This window comes from Schistocerca gregaria, chromosome 1, assembly GCF_023897955.1.
Source record: "Schistocerca gregaria isolate iqSchGreg1 chromosome 1, iqSchGreg1.2, whole genome shotgun sequence".
NCBI classification, from domain to species: domain Eukaryota; kingdom Metazoa; phylum Arthropoda; class Insecta; order Orthoptera; family Acrididae; genus Schistocerca; species Schistocerca gregaria.
Window position 1 is genome coordinate 832,062,068 of NC_064920.1, and position 19,510 is coordinate 832,081,577.

The following is a 19,510-nucleotide window of genomic DNA, read 5'->3' on the forward strand; positions in this document are numbered from 1 at the left end:
TCTAAGCACTATGGGACTTAGCATCTGAGGTCATCAGTCCCCTAGACTTAGAACTACTTAAACCTAACGACATCACACACATCCATGCTCGAGGCAGGATTCGAATCTGCGACCGTAGCAGCAGCGCCGTTGCGGACTGAAGCGCCTAGAACCGCTCGGGCAGAGAGACCAACACTGCAAATATTAAAATACTGTAACGTGCATGCTGCTACTATGAAACATGAAGTGGCTGTTAGGCGTCTCTTACGAGGGATAAATAGCCTAAACCAGGGCTTCACAGCAAAAGCGCTCCGCGAACAGACGCTGAGCTCAAGCCAGCGGGCAGCGAGCACAGCACCCTTTCCACCGTCAAAGGCAGTAGGATGGAAACTTGCGCAAACGAGGAAGTCCATCCTGAAGCAAATCCCCGGCGAAATCTAGAATGGCTATATGTTGCCTATCGTATTGCAGATACTTCAAACTGCATATCAGCACGACCTGGGCACTCAAAGATTTTATTTTCCCATCCAGTTGCACTAGGAATCCTGATTTGTTTCGCAACATAACTGGTGCTCCATCTGTAGACATATAAACTAAAATACTGCTTGTCAAACCTATATTGTCTACACTTTCATTAACAGTTGTAAGATTGTCACATTCAGCTATGTGCCTGTGATATCTACACGTCATAGAGCTCTAAAAATGTGTGATAAAATCTTCACAAAGGTTTTGCTAGATCGCTCTGAACGTCGTCTGTCATAACCTGTGTGGGACAACGACTGTAATGTTTGACAACGGCACCACGTGAAATTGCTCTGCCGGAAGTGAACATAAATGCTCAGATACAACTGCCAAGTATTCTTTTATTAAATCACTACCTGTGAAAGGGCGCAAGGACTTTACTAGAAGCAGTGCTGTTTTGTAGCTCGTCCAGACGGCCGACTCACTTGATTTTTCTCCCAATTTATCCTCCACTTCAGCTCCTGTTCATTTTTCAAACCTCTTGTACACCTTCAGATCATTCACATTATCCGTTTCCCTATACTCTGAAGTGGTAAGAGACGTAGTCCCTTTGTAAATTCAACTTCCTGAAAGGATTCCATCTCTTATGATAACACTAAACATTTTGTGATCCCATCTTTTGTGTAACACGATAAGATTCCTCGCACTAGAGATTGAAATGGCAAGACACTATTTATGCTGATTCTCTAGTGCAGCTATTAGATGGCATCGCTGTCAAAACTGATTTTGTCCAGTTTCAAAATTGACATTTGTCATTTGTTGTCACGGCCACATGATACGAACTCAGTTGCCTCACTCCCCACCGCGCCACAATTGCTTTGCACGCGAGCTCACGTTCAAGATCAGCGAGTTGTTAAGCACTGGCTTAAACGGTTGCAGCACGCTTTCGTCTAAAACGTGAATGCACTGCTCCTACTCGGTCTTGGAAGAAACTTTAGTCAATCCTCCCATTTCATCTGCCAAAAATGTGATCTCGAGAGCCGGCGCGCGCGTTTGTGTGTGTGTGTGTGTGTGTGTGTGTGTATGTGTGTGAATTCCTAAGGGACCAAACTCCTGAGGTCATCGGTCCCTAGACTCACACACTGCTTAAACCAACTTATGTTAAGAACAACAAACACACCCATGCCCGACGGAGGACTCGAACCTCCGGCGGGAGGGGCCGCGCAATCTGTGACATGACGCCTCAAACCTCGCTGCCACTCCACGCGGCCCCATTCATGGTTGCTACAGTAGTAGACAGAGGCCAATATCTACCATTGAGTGCAAGTACTGTGCCATGCGTTCGTGCACATCATTTTAAATCAGCATCGTGATTTGCGGTGCTGCACTTCTTCCTAAGTTTCATTGTCGACGCTAGATATTCTTTTCTAGTACAACAGTAACCTTCCTATTATTTAAAGAAACGAACTGCCATGTACACAACTTCTTCAATCGCTCTATTACTTTAGAAATGAAGTAATATGTTAAGCATGTAAGTCAGGAAAAGTTTAGGAAATGTTTGTAAGTTTGCTTAAAGTTATTTTTTTTAATTTGCTAAATGCTCTCATCATGAAACACAAGATGAATATAATGTGGAAAATTTGTGCTGTATTTCAGGCAAAAACTAGTCTTTGTCGCATCTTAATGTTTATTCTGTCATATCTCCTGAACTATGGGTCGTACAATGATGTAATTTTCTGGTTCGTTCAATGATATGCATAGATACCGTCTGCAGCGTGTTCGAAGAGAGCGGGTATTAAAGAAGAAATAAATTAAAACCTCATGGCTGATGCTAAAGTTTGACTACACGAACATTTTATGAGGGGTGTCACCGAGAAAGGATCTCGTGAAGGTTTTAAATTATGTGTAAAGTTTGTTGGAATACGCTCTGTGCTCTCATTCTCCATTACTGGATGAATAGAGTCTCGGTATTTGGGCGCCGCCAGTTACGCTGCATCAAGACAAACGCAGTTTCTGACTGTAATAGTTATCTTATTGTGTTAATCTTTTAAAGTAAGATTATATCTCTTAACGAACAGAATATGACAGCATTTTAATTTCTTTAAATTTGCTCAATAATTACGCGAAATATTGAAAATTTAATTTTTGTTGTCCTTGGAAGCCGTTAGATAGGCGACTTGCCACTGCTAATGTTTTTCAGGATAGTGCTTTAGTACTATACAGGGTATCCGGGCTGGACGTATACACAAACAAATGCTTATAACGAAAGAATGAGACGTTTTATGGTGCTGAGTAAATACTCATTCGATAGAGACACTCCTCAAGATACGATCCTCAGCATTTCATAAACAGCGCTGAGTCGTATGGAGCATACGCACAAATGTTTACAGTGCAGCAGGCAAATGTACTTCTGACAGCTGATACATGGACGCCACAACAAAAGGTGCAGTGTGTGCTGTGGTTAACACAGCTAATCAAAATGGTTCAAATGGCTCTGAGCACTATGGGACTTAACAACTGAAGTCATCAGTCCCCTAGAACTTAGAACTACTCAAACCTAACTAACCTAAGGACATCACACACATCCATGCCCCAGGCAGGATTCGAACTTGCGACCGTAGCGGTCACGCGGTTCCAGACTGAAGCGCCTAGAACCGCTCGGCCACAGCGGCCGGCTTAAACAGCTAAACTGTGCAACAGGTGTTCAGCGGCGTGCAAGAAGAAAATGACACGTAAATGCGTTTATAAGGGAGAGAGAAATCTTCGGAAATTGTAAGATTGATTTCAAATGTCAGAAAACATCCTAAAATGCATTTGCATGAAGAGGCTGTGGAACGCCTGCGCGAAGCATTCGCTAGAAGCCCATGTAAATCCTTTAGACAAGGTAGTAGCGAACTAGCACGACATTGTGCACAAACGTCTCCGGTTGCTTGTTTACTTACAAACTTTGCATCTTACTATGTCTGAAGATCACCGTAGACGTAACTGTCGAATAAGGGGAAGTGAGGATCCATCAGAAGCGAGTGAGTACGAAAGGGACACACCGAAAGTTAATGTGTGGTCGAAATTCCACAAACAGGGTGTCATTAGTCCATTTTTTTTATGGAGCGTGCAGTGACAGGACACACCTGTCCCGGCATGATAGCGAGCTATGCATTTCCACAGATGCTTCAGCACTTTCCAGCATGATGGTGCCCCTCCCCACTACCACGGGGGTGTTGTCACACCTCTCCATTAGACGTTTCCCGAGCGTAGGATCGGAAGGGGATCCATTGCCAGGCCCCTTCGTCTCCCCGTCTGACTCCGCTGGACTTGAACGCGTAGCAGTCTATCAAGAACCTTCTCCACAGAACAAAGGTTCGAAATTGGTAGATTTGAGACAATGGCTCTACGCCACAGTAGTGACCCTAACACTTGTCATGCTTATGAACTTGTAGCCGAAACTGGAGTGCCGCTTCTATATCTATAGAACTACAAACGGAGCCCATACTGACTAGTACCAAACAGACGTCAAAATATTTGAGGCTCTGTGTACAATGTTGGACAAATAAAGTTATAAACCGTAATAGGTACCGAAATGTAAACAAATGTTTTTGTTTACCTCTAGAATGGATATCCTGTAGATAACATCTCTTCTCAAGAGAGCATCCAATTTTTAACACTGCCGCACTTCTTAGTAGCTAGGACATCGTTTCTCTTGCGGTGTGACGTAATAACTTTCTAAATGATAATGCTTTCGTCATTTGACAGTTGGTTACATCTTTCTTGATAAACGACAGCAATTTCGCGTTTGTTAACTTTGTCAAGTGATTCATTATTGTAGTCTGAAATTAATTACATTGCATGTATTGGCATGTCATGTAGATTTTCACAATTTGACAAAAAATGATATTTTCACTTCTTACTCTGACGTACCATTTAAGTGGAATTAACATGATAATTCCTTTATGGTAAAATGATAATTATGATTTTCTTGAAAAGTACTATGACAGGTAGTTTCAAGGGAACAGACAGTAATGAATAACTTAACAATGGTTACAAAGTCGAAATTGCAAAAGTGTACCCAGAAAGATATAAATAACTGTCAGATGGTAAATGCATTATCATTTAGACTATTCTACACGACTGTGACTTCCATTAATAATAAAACCATCGAGTAACGTGATTAGATAACTCGGCAGAAATCACAAAGAGAACTTTAACCCTTCTACCGTCAATCAAGACAATTCCTTGCTTGCTGTCTTGCACGTCGAGGGTTCCTTCTTTATGGCTTTTGTAGTGCTTTGTCATCATTAAGGAAACGAACTGTGCTTGCAACAGAATTTGCTGTATGTGTTACTCGTGGAGTCGAAAGTTTTGGAAATGCAAACTGATTGACTATCCACGGCTCATATACGAGGGGTAGTCAGAGTTTTAATTATCAACTCGAAAAAATAAGGATAAGTAATTAATTTTATGTTTATTTGTAGGCACATGTCTGCAGTTCTGGTGCAGATTCAAACACCGAGCCTCAGTACCGTAGCACGTCACTAGAGGAGCCAGAACAAAATGCCGCATTCATTTATAACGTAGTGTCCTGCGGTGAATCGTTTTCTGCATTTAAAGGGGACCGACGCTGCAGCAGCCCAAACTGGTTTAGTGCAGGTTTACGACAACAGTGCACTGTCGCATTGCACGGCAAAAAAGTGACGCACGCAGAAGACATGATCGGATGCAAACGTTACTTCGTACACGCACACACAATCGGCGAGCATGTAAACGATAGGAGTTGCAAAGTTGAAATTCTCTGTGAAAGCCAAAACGACTACCAGAGTGCATTAGCGTTGTTCGTATTTAGTGATATTACCACTCCCAGTGGAGTGTAGAAGGACCGGGAACAGCGTGAGATGCTGAGTGATTATTGTGTAGGACATGAAGATGCCACGTACTTGGTTGAGACAGCGTTATGAGCACCTCACAGAGTTTGACGACTGTCTCATTGCGGGTCTTGGTTTGGCCGGCTTGTCGAATCGTGCAGTATGTAGATATGTGGGTCATTCGGATGTGACAACGCCCCGACGTTGGATTCCATGGGAACGTGAGGACAGTCGGACTCGTCGTCCGAATAACCATGTCCGACCACAACCGTACTTGCCAGTCACCTTGTAGATCAAATGGCTCTGAGCACTATGGGACTTAACATCTGAGGTCATCAGTCCCCTAGACTTAGAACTACTTAATCTAACTAACTTAAGGACATCACACACATCCATGCCCGAAGCAGTATTCGAACCTGCGACCGTAGCGGTCGCACGGTTCCAGACTGAAGCGCCTAGAACCGCTCGGCCACCGCGTCCGGCCAAATTGTAGCCCGTTCACATTTGCGCCTACAATCAGAGAGTAAGTAAAGGACCCCCGACAACATTCCGTGTCACATCCCACCATTGGTAAGAGACTAGCAGCAACCGGACCAGGAAATTATCATTCCAAGGGTAGCTTGCCGATAATAACACAACATAAACTGTTGCGTTTTCAGTGGTGCTACTACAAAAAAAAAAAAAATGTTCGAATGTATGTGAAATCTTATGGGACTTTACTGCTAAGGTCATGAGTCCCTAAGCTTACACACTACTTAAACTAAATTATCCTGAGAACAAACACACACACACCCATGCCTGAGGGAGGACAAGAAACTCCGCCGGGACCAGCCGCACAGGTGCCACTACCGGAAAGAATGGAAAACTGATAAATGGCGTCGCAATGTGTTCAGTAATGAATCGTCGTGCTGCACCACCCTGGCTGGCCATAGTCGGTGAGTATGGTGATGAACAGGTGGATGTCCCATTCTTTCAATGTTTTGGAGAGACATAGCCTTCTTACTCCTGGCGTCACTATGTGAACAGTCATCGGATAAGACATCAGGTCACAGTTGGCAGTGATTGATGGAATTGGTACAACTGCGTGTCACGGACATTCTCCATCGTCGTGTGCTACCTCTCATGTGGTAGTATTTTCAAAAGCGCGTGTCACGTGTCTCTAGAAACTGTCTGAGTGATGCTGAGGTATTCCAATGGCCAGCAAGATCCTCAGATCTGTCCCCAATAGAAAACATCTGTGGGACAAGCTCGGACACCAGCTCCTTTCAGTGTTAGTATCCAGGATATCAAGGACCACCGACTACAATTGTAGGCCAACTTGCTTCAGGAGAGGATACAACGGCTTCATGACACCTTTTCCAACCGAATCAGAGCGTGCATCCAGGCCAGAGAATGTGCATCGTCATACTGCTAAGTAGGCTCATACCATCATGCCTTTTGTAAATTATTTTGTTATGACTGAAATAACGTCACATATCCTCTCAACAAGTGAAATTTCGTTTCGTTTCCTCCTCCCGTTCTTTGATCTTATCTATTGTTGTCAGGCAGTTCATGACACAGTGGTTAGGTAGCAGAGATGTTTCCGGTGTCGTCAGACAAGAGAATCACAAGAGAAGTCAAGGTAATGATTCTCTAAGAACGGCGTATAACAATTAAAGTGATAGTGAAAAAACTGAAAACCAGTCAGGGATCAGTTTTCAACATCTTGCATGACATTTTGAACGCGACAAACCTCTTTCCGCTAAGTTCCGCAGCTCTTCACATGCATTCGAAAAGCCCGATTGATCTGAGGCGCAGTCGTGTTGCAGCCCTGCCAGGCCATGCAGGAGACTTCTTTAAACGCCTAATCGGCATGAGCGAATACTGAACATATCACTGTGAGAGCCATCCGTCATTGGGATAGGTGCGGTTCTAGGGGCTGCAGTCTGGAACCGCGAGACCGCTACGGCCGCAGGTTCGAATCCTGCCTCGGGCATGGATGTGTGTGATGTCCTTAGGTTAGTTAGGTTTAACTAGTTCTAAGTTCTAGGGGACTAATGACCTCAGAAGTTGAGTCCCATAGTGCCCAGAGCCATTTGAACCATTTTGAACCATTGGGACAGGTGATGCTCAGTGTTTTTTGGGACTTCCACGGTGTGGTGCTAAGAGACTACGCCTGTAAGGAGCAAACCGACACAGGAATAAAGTACTGAAATCTCAAGGCGTTTCAGGAGGCTAACAAGACGAATATCGCGAAATCTGTCTGAGGGGGCATTTTTCTTCCTCCACAACGCTCCTGTTCATTTAAACAGGATACAGTGACAGGTGCTGCTTCTTTGGGCTATTAAATGTTGCACTGCCTCCTGTATTCTCCTGAACTGGCTCCAACTGACGTATTTCGCTTTTTTTGGATGAAGAAATCATTGCGTGATAGTCATTCAAAAATGACGACGAAGTGATTTTTGAGGTGATCAATTAAAATGCAGACTTCTGCAACCAATGACTCCTCCAAGTGATGTATGGTTGAGGAAAATGTATCGCGTTGAGCATGTAAAGAGTGATTCAAAAAGAAAGAACAGATTTCAGTTACGTATCATGGACAGGCTATGAGAGCTAAAAACAATTTGCGCATGTCACTGGATAGGAGAGGGTTCAGACTTGCATGTTTCGTACAGACGCTATAGCACACACTCAACACGAGTACCGTACGTTGCTAGAGAAACATCGAGTCGGTAGTCCATTTCATTCCACACACGAATCAACAGGTCCTTGTTTATTCGATCAACATCTTCAACAATTCGATTTGTGGGAACTTGAAGAGTAGCTGTCATAGGTCAGACAGAGACTGTGTATTTTATGTACCCCCACAGAAAAAAGTCGCAAACTGTGAGATCTGATGACCTGGGAGGCCAAAAGCAATGAACAATATTTTATTGTTGTAAAGATAACGCCGCACCTCAAGGTGAGAGTGAGGTAGTGCGCCATCATGCATGAAAATGATATCATTGGCATCTTCGTGAATTTGAGGAAACAACCAGTTGTGTAACATGTCCAGATATGACACACGTGTCACAGTTTCATTCGCAGAAGAGAAAGGTAAATAAACTTTACGAACAGAAACGGCAGAAAACACATTCAGTTTCTGTGAGTCCGTTTCGTGTTCGACGACGACGCCAGGATTTTGTGACCCCCAAATTCTTACATTATGGCGGTTACTTTACCTGATACATGAAACGTCGATTCGTCCGAAAAGACGAGTCATTCGGAAAAACTATCCTCTTCCACTTCCTTGAGAAATGAAAGGCAAAATTCGTACCTTATATTATGATGGCCGGGGCGCAACTGGTGCACTAACAGCAACGCAGACGTAGTTTCAGAACACGCCACACCGTTCTCCGTGGAAGCTGAAGTTGTGGGGCAGCGGGTAAAAATTTATTAATTAATGCCGTCTTATTCACGCGAGCCTGGCAACTAATTCTGTGGTCAGCCAGAAAGCGAAGGGAAACATACTGACCTTAGTTTTCAGTCTGCACGGCCACATTATGGTCCAGTTCACTGGAAGAAAAGTTTCTATTCTCCTATTTCTTTGCGAGATCAGGACTATGATTTTAAATAAAAGTATTAAGTTCCAGTCAGAATTTATGTTACGTAAAGTTTCTCATAGACAACACTTGGAAAGTTCACTATTGTCTATTGAAAGCAAGTCTTTCTATTCTCACAGCACATTTAGCAGTTCAGAGGCGACCTCTACGGTACATTCCTACCAGATTGTCTTTCGCCCTGACTAAAATTATTCAAATGAAATTTTGCAATAAATGTTCAAAATTAATGCTTGCCATAAAGTGGAAATCAAATCACCACTTGTCACGCGGAATTGTAATTCACACGGACGGCACACTAACAGTTACGTTGGCGAATTTTAAGCGATCCAGAACGGTCTACAGTCCTCGCTAGTTCGCTATCCGTTTTTACCGCAAAATACGTGCTTTGACACGTCTCGGCTATGACGTCATCCGAGGCAGAGCGCGATCCGACGTTTGACAAACGTGGATCATACCGTAGCTGAATGCGAAGTGAACCTTCCTACTGCCTCTCGGATTGTATTTAAATAGGTGCCGGAGCGGACCGCTGAAAGAACATCTGTTGACTACGGCTATCTGCATACTGCTGTAGTCTTCGAACGACCGATGTTTCGGATACATAATTTTTAATAATGTTGTTATAAATTAATTCAGAAACTTCTTAATTTTTATTTGTATACGAGTAAGTTGTTTGAACTCACAGAAAATGTTTCAGAGCACTAGAATGAAAACTTTGCCTTCTAGAATTTTTATAATGGAACTAACGGTAGATCGTTACCTCTGAACCATACCTTTACTAGAACTTACATCGGCTTTTATTATTACTACAACTCCAAAAATTTGGTATATCTCTATTAATTGGTATGTTTTATCAACCATTTTAACTAAAATTCTGGCCGGCCGAAGTGGCTGAGCTGTTCTAGGCGCTACAGTCTGGAACCGCGCGACCGCTACGGTCGCAGGTTCGAATCCTGCCTCGGGCATGGATGTTTGTGATGTCCTTAGGTGAGTTAGGTTTAAGCAGTTCTAAATTCTAGGGACTAATAACCTCAGAAGTTAAGTCCCATAGTGCTTAGAGCCATTTGAACCATTTTTTGAACTAAAATTCTCTATCATTAAAATTACAGGTACTTAATCTACTACAATTGCGTATACTTCAGTTACAAAACTGATTTTCACTTAATAACTCAAAAACTATAAGAAGTAGCTTAACCTGGTCTTTCAGTTATTATTTTTGGGGTGAACTGAAGCATAAAAGAAATTTTCATGTTTCTAAGTCCATTATTCAGCGCTTCTGATTTTGCCTAAAAACGTGGATTCCGGTGTTAGTTGTTGTTTTATGGTTTGGAAACCTGCACCACTTTCTTATGAGTTCTAAAGACACGTCGTGACCAAATTCTGGCTATCTAGCTTTATTACTTAGTGACACTTATTTTTCTCTTAAAACGGCATTTGTTACGTGAACTCTTACGTCTAGAACACAAAGACTTGATATTTGAAACATTATAACACTAAACTATATTTTAACAAAATTTTATGTATAAATTTTGATTTTTAATTTCATACTTAATTGTGGTGCAATACTTGCGCGCTACGCGCAGACGCGTTACGATGACGTGGCGCGACTAGCAGCGAACTGGGGTAAGTCCCGGCACACTCGCTTCACACACGATACAACGCTTGCTTTGCTTCAGAGTTCCTGGCCTACCCATCTTGAAGACTTCCAAGGGCCCTTTGTAGACCCGTCTCGGATACGCTCGACATTTTGATCAGACGTGTTCCCTCGCATACGTAACCAACTTCCAAGACAGTTAGTTGTACGCCATTTATAATTGTGAATGCGCAGAAGTGGCTTCCTGCTGAATCGATGGCAGTATGCACGTTACACTTGAACAATGGATTGACTTCGCGCGAATTCCAACACACAAATGTGATTTCTTTAGGGATGAAGTCACTATGTTACTACAAACAAACAGCGAAGGTGTATCAAAAATTTGAACCTTCCACTACCTAATGAGGTGTTCAGTGTGTTTCTATCGTTTATAGTTTGTCTGTAATAAAAAAACAGTTCTTTCTTTTTGAATAATCTGGTAGAGAAGAGCTAACGCCATTATAAAGTTTGAAGATGGTAGCTTGATCTTTTCGAGCTGCTGATAAAGTTTTATGACTACTCTTGGTAAAATCTAAATAAGTCACCCACTCAAAACACAACTTTTTATGGCAAAAGCAGCCGGAGACGCGTTAGCATAGGCGGCCAGAGTGTGCCCTGTTACGTAGAGGCGTGTAGACACGTGTCGCACGACGCGCCCGCGCATGGGGTGTGTCTGCAGGGCGGGCGGCCGAGTGCTCGCGCTCACGCGACTCCCCGGAGCAATAAGCGGAATGGCCCGACGGCCGCGTTTAAGCCCACGCAGCTGCGCGGCTGGGACTGCGCTGCCTCTGCGGAAATCAGCCCGAGCTCCCAGCGTGCACCCCGCCTCACCTACCCGCTTCATTGTATTCAAAGGTTCCTGCTCTTCCGTGATCATTCTGAATTCTATGGCTTATACAGGGAGAAACGGTCGCGAAACTTGCTGCAGCATGAGAGAATCGTACTGCCACGTCAACGAAGTAGTTGAACTGGTTACTTCCCCAGGGTAGTGTTATAGAGGCTCTCCTGTTCTTTATCTATGTAAACGATTTAGGAGACAATCTGAGCAGCCGTCTCAGATGCCGCTCTCGTTTAGCGTCTAATAAAGTCATCAGAATATCAAAACCAATTGCATAACGATTTAGATAAGATATCTGCATGGTGCGAAAATTGGCAATTGACCCTAAATAATTAAAAGTGTGAGGTAATCCACATGAATTCTATAAGTAATCCGTTAAACTTCGGGCCGGTTGCGGCGTCCTAGCGGTTCCAGGCGATTCAGTCCGGAACCGCGCTGCTGCTACGGTCGCAGGTTCGAATCCTGCCTCGGGCATGGTTGTCTATGATGTCCTTAGGTTGGTTGGGTTTAATTAGTTCTAAGTTCTAGGGGACTGATGACCTTAAATGTTAAGTCCCATAGTGCTTAGAGACATTTGAACCATTTTTTAAACTTCGGTTACACGAAAAATCAACGTAATCTAAAGGCCGTAAATTCAACTAAGTACCTAGAAATTACAATCACGAACAACAAATTGAAAAAAAAAAAACTAGAAAATGGTGTGGGGGAGGCAAACAAAGACCGTGTTTTCATCGGCAGAACAACTCAGAAGATACAACATATCTACTAAAGAGACTGCCACACTACGCTTCTCCGTGCGCTGTATGGCATTCTTTCCAGATAGGATTACCGGGGAATTTCCAGAAAGTTAATCAGATAGGAAATGTGGCCCTGGCGTTCGGCGCCAAAAAATACACTCCTGGAAATGGAAAAAAGAACACATTGACACCGGTGTGTCAGACCCACCATACTTGCTCCGGACACTGCGAGAGGGCTGTACAAGCAATGATCACACGCACGGCACAGCGAACACACCAGGAACCGCAGTGTTGGCCGTCGAATGGCGCTAGCTGCGCAGCATTTGTGCACCGCTGCCGTCAGTGTCAGCCAGTTTGCCGTGGCATACGGAGCTCCATCGCAGTCTTTAACACTGGTAGCATGCCGCGACAGCGTGGACGTGAACCGTATGTGCAGTTGACGGACTTTGAGCGAGGGCGTATAGTGGGCATGCGGGAGGCCGGGTGGACGTACCGCCGAATTGCTCAACACGTGGGGCGTGAGGTCTCCACAGTACATCGATGTTGTCGCCAGTGGTCGGCGGAAGGTGCACGTGCCCGTCGACCTGGGACCGGACCGCAGCGACGCACGGATGCACACCAAGACCGTAACATCCTACGCAGTGCCGTAGGGGACCGCACCGCCACTTCCCAGCAAATTAGGGACACTGTTGCTCCTGGGGTGTCGGCGAGGACCATTCGCAACCGTCTCCATGAAGCTGGGCTACGGTCCCGCACACCGTCTTCCGCTCACGCCCCAACATCGTGCAGCCCGCCTCCAGTGGTGTCGCGACAGGCGTGAATGGAGGGACGAATGGAGACGTGTCGTCTTCAGCGATGAGAGTCGTTTCTGCCTTGGTGCCAATGATGGTCGTATGCGTGTTTGGCGCCGTGCAGGTGAGCGCCACAATCAGGACTGCATACGACCGAGGCACACAGGGCCAACACCCGGCATCATAGTATGGGGAGCGATCTCCTACACTGGCCGTACACCTTTGGTGATCGTCGAGGGGACACTGAATAGTGCACGGTACATCCAAACCGTCATCGAACCCATCGTTCTACCATTCCTAGACCGGCAAGGGAACTTGCTGTTCCAACAGGACAATGCACGTCCGCATGTATCCCGTGCCACCCAACGTGCTCTAGAAGGTGTAAGTCAACTACCCTGGCCAGCAAGATCTCCGGATCTGTCCCCCATTGAGCATGTTTGGGACTGGATGAAGCGTCGTCTCACGCGGTCTGCACGTCCAGCACGAACGCTGGTCCAACTGAGGCGCCAGGTGGAAATGGCATTGCAAGCCGTTCCACAGGACTACATCCAGCATCTCTAAGATCGTCTCCATGGGAGAATAGCAGCCTGCATTGCTGCGAAAGGTGGATATACACTGTACTAGTGCCGACATTGTGCATGCTCTGTTGCCTGTGTCTATGTGCCTGTGGTTCTGTCAGTGTGATCATGTGATGTATCTGACCCCAGGAATGTGTCAATAAAGTTTCCCCTTCCTGGGACAATGAATTCACGGTGTTCTTATTTCAATTTCCAGGAGTGTACTTGTACCGACGCTTTTTCCAATCTGAGAGTACTTCTCGGACTGACTTGTGGTTATGGCGTTCAGCGATTCTGTTTTTTATCTCATCAGTGGTGACAAAACGACATCCTTTCATGGTTGTTTTCGGCCTCGGGAATAGAATGAAGTCGCAGGGGCAATATCCGGCGAATACGGTGGCTCAGGTCACATAACGGTTTTGTTTTTTGCCAAAAGATCATGAACAAGCATTGAGGTGTGAGCGGGAACATTATCGTGATGTAATTTTAACAAGTGGTTTTGCCATAGTTCTGATCTTTTTCTTCGGATTGCTTCATGCAGGTGGCTCTTAACTTCCAGTTAGTATTCCTTATTCACTGAACGACCACAAGGCAATGACTCGTGATGCTCTACCGCATTATAATCGGTAAAACAGCGAAAAGAACATTCACATATGATCTAACTTGACGATCTTTTTTTTTTTTTTTGGTCTTGGCTTTTCAGGTAATTACCATTTGGACGCATGGGCCTTGATTTCGACGTCATACCTGTATATCCAGGCTTCGTCACCTGTTATAACCTTCTTTAGAAGCTCTGCATCGTTGTCGACTTCATTCAACAATTCCTGCGCGATGTCTATGAGACGTTTTTGGGCAAAATTCAACAATTTCGCAACAAACTTTGCTGCTACATTTTTCATGTCCAGATCGTCCGAAAAAATTGCTTGGCATGGGCCGAAGCATATGCCGACTTCATAAGCAACCTCTCTGAAGGTGATTCGGCGATTTTTCGAAACTATTTTCTTTACTCCTTCCACATTATCGTTAGTAATTGATGCGCTAGGGCGTCCAGGGCACTCGTATTCAGTCTTCTCGACCTTCTTTGAAACGTTTATACAACTAGTAAACTCTTTTCTTACTCATAGCAGATTTTCCAAAAGCCACAGTCAACATTTCGAATGTCGTTCTGCACTTTATCCATATTTTTCGAAAGTAAAAATTGGCCGAGCACTCGAAAACTCGTATAACCTTTTAACGGTCAACACTCACTCCGTCTTGAGGCCAATAGTGGCCTACCGGGACCATCGACCGCTGTGTCATCCTCAGTGGAGGATGCGGATAGGAGGGACATGGGGCCAGCACACCGCTCTCCCGGTCGTTATGATGGTATTCTTGACCGAAGCCGCTATTATTCGGTCGAGTAGCTCCTCAATTGGCATTACGAGGCTGAGGGCATCCCGAAAAATGGCAACAGCGTATGATGGCCTGGATGGTCACCCGTCCAAGTGCCGACCACGCCCGACAGCGTTTAACTTCGGTGATCCCACGGGAACCAGTGTATGCACTGCGGCAAGGCCGTTGCCCTTAACGGGCAACAGTGTACTAAATATTCAAAACAGCTTAAAATGCATACGTACATCAGGAACATGTGTACCAACAATAATTTTTTTAAAATCTGGTGTATGAAGCCCTCAAAATAAAAAAAATCCCGTTACTTTTTGATCACACATGGTATACTGGTGTGCAAAACTTAAGGACGAAAGTAACGTTTGCTGACGTGTCACTGCCAATCGACAAACTTCGCTGGAACTTGGATCATATATAGAAACAACTGCTATAATTCATTATAGAAGGTACAGTAACTGGAAGAAATACCCACAGAAGTTAACTGTAAGAAATATCCAATAAGACGAACATAAATGACGCTTTCATTCAAGGACAATAACTGCACGGAAGTCACAGTGATTTATGACGGTTCCCTGGTCATTACAAGCAGCGGTACATGGTTTTTAATAGGATGTGCGACCACCACGGACAGCAGTGCGTGCTCTGCAACATGCTCCGTTGCTGGCCACTAGGTTGATACGGAGTTGTTGTGGTAGGGCGTTCCATTCCTCTACCAATGCGGATGGTCGTTGGCGCATGCTAACGTCCTGCTGTACGTCTCCCCACCGTGTTCTACAGGTGCTCGATGGGATTTAAGTCGAGAGAACGGGCAATCCAGTCCATTCTGCCAATATCCTCTCCTTCCGAGTGCTCCCCCACCTGATGAGTCGGTCGCACATTGCCATCCATAAAAATGAAGTCAGGGCCGAAAGCACACCTAAAAGACACATGTGGGGAAGGAGTACAGTGTCTCAATAACGTCGGCCGGTGAGTGAACCCTGTTCAAAGATTTGGAGGTCTGGCCCTGCAACATTAAGCCTCTTTGCATCATAACACTTCCACCGCCATAACGATAGTGTTCGACCTTGTTCCTGTGTGCAATACGTGTTATCACCTTTCCCATATGACGGAATGTCCATTGGTATGGAACAAGACTGTTTTGGTGGTCCAGGAATTACATCGTGGAGCGCCATAATGTTCCATTGGCGTACTGAGGTGCAGATCCTTGAACACGGTTCACTCTGTGGGCTTTCAAAATAATAAATGAGGTGTGGCCCCAACTACGTACCCTCAAACTCAGAGTTGAAATATTAAAAGTTTTGGCTGATTTCGTCGTCTAGGGGCTGCGATACGTAGTTGCCGCATACAGGCCAAATACTGTTGAGTCTACAGTATACAACATGAATATACACATGAATGGGCGAAGGTTCCTATCACTCGGTAATTGCGAATTTTGAATGAATAGACATTTATAAATGAAAGATTGCAATTAAATAAAATCTGCAGGTGATATTCTTAACGACTTTAAATGATGAGTACAATAGTAGACGTACCTATAAGAATGCCGTTTATTACTACAAAACACTTATTGGTGTCGATGGTCCAGCAATTAAATAAAATATAAGTTGAATAACAGGGAGACAATAGATTCTTACTTCATATACTTAAATATGAACAGCAATGTAGCTCGTGAGATATACACTTCTAAACGCATACTACGTCTTCAATGCAGAAGCCACGGAAATTTCACAAGTGCACAAGTCGGCACTACGAAATATTTCTATCTCCCGCTACCATGTGCCAACTCTTCTACTCTCCAAGTCTTTTCTCGCAACCATGCCTCCGTCGCGCGGTACTATCCAGGACTCTCTCGCGTCCTCTCCCGTACTTCCTCCACTGACTTCGGTAGTCGCCTACTGTAGTAATGAGCGCTATTATTGGCTAGAGCGATCCCTCAATGTCTACAAGACAATGAACACTCACAAACATATTGAAACACATACGAAATGTTGGATTTACATTTAAATAACTTGAAATTAAATAAATATTCCTACGGCTGGACCATAAACACGCTCTAACACACATTATTAAATACATAAACAAAATAAAAAAACATATACCAAAGGGATAGAACAGAAGTAAGCCAGTGGCCCAATGTCTCTGTGATTTCTAAAACACAGTAAATAATTGACCAATTTCTTCATGAATAGTATATATCGGATATAAATAAAGGCAGAGATGAATAAATATATTTATAAGCATGCTGCTGCCTTTTTTTCGTGTAACTGTGGAGTACTTATGGCCTGACGCGATCGATAGTAATATCCACTTTGACCTTCAATAACTCATGTACTATTCAAGTTACGTGCCTGCAAATTTAGGTTTACACTAGTAGCTTTCTAAAGACACATCGATCGACAAAATCGGATGAACCATTTAGATTTTGGAAATTCGTTGCTGGATGTTACTTACATAATTTATCGTTAGATACTAAACTTTAAACTAATAAAGATATTGAAAATCTGATTACACCATTAGAATCGTCATGCAAATAATGGTAATATAGATGTTCCTTTTTGAGGTATCATGATTCGTCTAGCTACTATTAAGTTCTATAAGAAGTGTGAAATGCCTGCCATTAAGGTTTCACAAAGTCCGCCATCTTTGGCACTTCCGACATGTCTCCTTATTGACGCAGCGTCACCATGGAATCCCGAGCCACGTGGTCGGCCTGGACCCCGGCTAACGTTCGGCACCACGCGGCCAACCTGCTGAGCGCCCCGCGCAGCCGCATCAACGCCGAACTTGGAATATTTTCAGGGCGCCACAACTCTACCTCACAACTCGCTGGTCAACATCATTGTAAAACTGCACTCCTTCCACATGTGCTTCTCTTGATGTGTTTGTTAACATTTATAATTATTATAATTTATAGAAATTACAAGAACATAAACTTACCAATGGCACTTGTGTTACGTCAGGTTAAAGCTGATGATACCAACGACTGTGAGTATAAGTTACTTCTACTGTTGAACAAACATTTTAATATTGTAATTACAAACAATTTTCTATAATTCTATGCCAACAGTACCATAACTATGAATTACATCATATAAACTACTTTATAAAATCAGCATCAATATCCCAGTCCATATCCAATAAATTTTTATATTTACGAGGATTGGAACTTAAATAGTGGCAACTATTTATTCACAACCGATACAAAAGAGTTAATATGTTTGCACCTGTTACTGTCCTTCAGTAGTCACAAGCGTGGTGTAGAACCCGTTGTCAGCGACGTGGAAGGCAGCCGTTAGCAGAGCCTGCTCTGTTGGTGATGCGAATGGAGCGGTCTTCTGCCTGTCGAATCTCTGGAACATTTCCGAAGCAAATGCTACGAAGTGGTTCCTTCATCTTCGAAATCAAATGTACAGTATTACTGTTCATTTTTGGAGCCTGCGACCAGCTTTGCGAAAGAAGTGGCGACACTTTCTGCGCAACCCACCCATCATTTTGCACGACAATGCGCGGGCGCATGCAGCGCAAGCTGTGGCCGCTCTGTTCGGTCGATGGGACTGGGAAATACTGTACCATCCATGACACTCCCCGCACTTAAGTTCTTGTGACTTTGATTTGATTCCGAAGATGAAGGAACCACTTCGTGGCATTCGCTTCAGAACGGTTCCAGAGATCTACAGGCAGTAGACCGCTCCATTCGCACCATCAACAGAACAGGCTCTGAAACTTCCTGGCAGATTAAAACTGTGTGCCGGACCGAGACCCGAACTCGGGACCTTTGCCTTTCGCGGGCAAGTGCTCTACCATCTGAGCTACCGAAGCACGACTCACGCCCCGTCCTCACAGCTTTAATTCCGATAGTACCTCGTCTCCTCATTCTAGAACAGGCTCTACTAAAGGTATACTACGCCTTCCACATCGCTGACAACGTGTTCTACACAACTGTCTGTCACGGTTACTTTGATGAAACTTTCTCTAAATCTATGAAACCGAGACGAAGCAGTAATTCGTACCTCTTGTTCGGTTCTTTAGTTTCGTGAACGCTTAGCAAATGGTCGACTGTGTTGTATCCGCTTCTAAATTCAGCTAATTTCTTATTCCTATGGCCGGTCATTGTGGCGGAGCGGTTCTAGGCGCTTCAGTCTGGAACCGCGTGACCGCTACGGTCGCAGGTTCGAATCCTGCCTCGGGCATGGATGTGTGTGATGTTCTTAGATTAGTTAGGATTAAGTAGTTCTAAGTTCTAGGGGACTGATGACCGCAGATGTTAAGTCCAATAGTGCTCAGAGCTATTTGAACCATTTATTCGTATGATTCAATATATTATTGATTTGTATTTTACTAAATCGCTTTATTCTTTCCTCAGGCAATCGCAAAGCATGAACCCTAAAGAGAAAACATACCGAAAGCCATTAGCCACAGTGAGGTGGTGAGACTTTCTCCGAAATTCTATAACACTGGCTCTGTCACTGACAAACCGAAACCTTGATAATCAAAACGACTACAGATAAAACAACATCAACCGCTGTTCTGACGTCGTTCAGTAAGTGCCCAGAGCACAGTACACGACTCGTCTTGTGAGAAAAATGGGGTTAGGCTTGCACCGTTAACGAGTGTTTTTGTCATACATGACCGCCACTCTTACAAAGTGCAAATGTTACTACATCTCATAAAGCACGTGCCAGATCGTCGGGAT

The 19,510-nt window shown here is 44.2% G+C and overlaps 1 long non-coding RNA gene across 1 annotated transcript in view; it reads left to right on the top strand.

Annotated features, from left to right (window-relative positions):
• Nucleotides 1-19,510, top strand: part of LOC126272092 (uncharacterized) — a 129,674-nt gene that overhangs the window by 50,729 nt on the left and 59,435 nt on the right. The window lies entirely within an intron of this gene.